The following is a 957-nucleotide window of genomic DNA, read 5'->3' as shown; positions in this document are numbered from 1 at the left end:
CTCTCTCTCTCTCTCTCTTTTTTTTTCTCTCTCTCTCTACCTCTATCTCTATCTCTATCTTTTTTGCTTTCTTTTTTAAAAGGGGTTAAAACAAATACCAACTGAAAAATACTGAGGCAACAGGGTAATTTTTAGGGGTAGTGGTGTTATTTATCGGTAACAGAAACCAGACCGAGACAAAAAAAGGAATACTTTTCTTTGGTATTTTCGCTTGTTTCTGGAAGGAATTGTATCAAAACAACAAACAAAAATATATTTTCATTCAATTTGGAATGCAGGTCCGTTTTGAGACCTATTTGAACATTTGTCTGTTCAATGGTTATACAACTTTTCTGTGAAGTAGTTTCCCCATAAGACGTCCTTTCCCACATAAGCTCACTGTTGTTTATGGTGGCTTAGATAGGCACTTCATTGTCGTAAGCAGAATGCCATAGCTCCATTCCATTGAGGGGAGCATTGATATCGAGTATTTCGGTTGAGGGGAGACTGAGAGGGAGTTTCCTGACTCGCTCTCTATATTTTGTACTATTATTGAATCCGTGGGGACTTTAGACACTTTCATAGGGTTTTTAAAAATTTTTAATTGAATTAATGTTTTAAAAAAGTTTTAACTTTATCATTATAATTTTAAAAAATAGATTTCGTTCCTTTATGTTCAGTTGGCACTACAAATTATGTGACCAACAAATCAGACCAGATGATATCGTAAATAGATGAGGGACGGTTTGTTTTTGTTTTAGTGAGAGTTTTATAGCACAATTAGGTCTTATCAGTCTCCAAGGTGAGAATTGTTACAAGAGGGTAAGAAACCCCCAAAAAGGAGGAAAATTAAGGACAACAGATAGATATATTTGATAGAAAAACAGGAGCAAACCACGCAAGAGAACTCACTAACCACCCACGTATGTTGGAAATTACTGGAGGTGGATCTGACTTTTCTTTTTACCGGGTTATTCT

This window comes from Aplysia californica, unplaced genomic scaffold, assembly GCF_000002075.1.
Source record: "Aplysia californica isolate F4 #8 unplaced genomic scaffold, AplCal3.0 scaffold00296, whole genome shotgun sequence".
Taxonomy (NCBI): Eukaryota; Metazoa; Mollusca; class Gastropoda; order Aplysiida; family Aplysiidae; genus Aplysia; species Aplysia californica.
Note: the sequence above shows the minus strand (reverse complement) of the source record.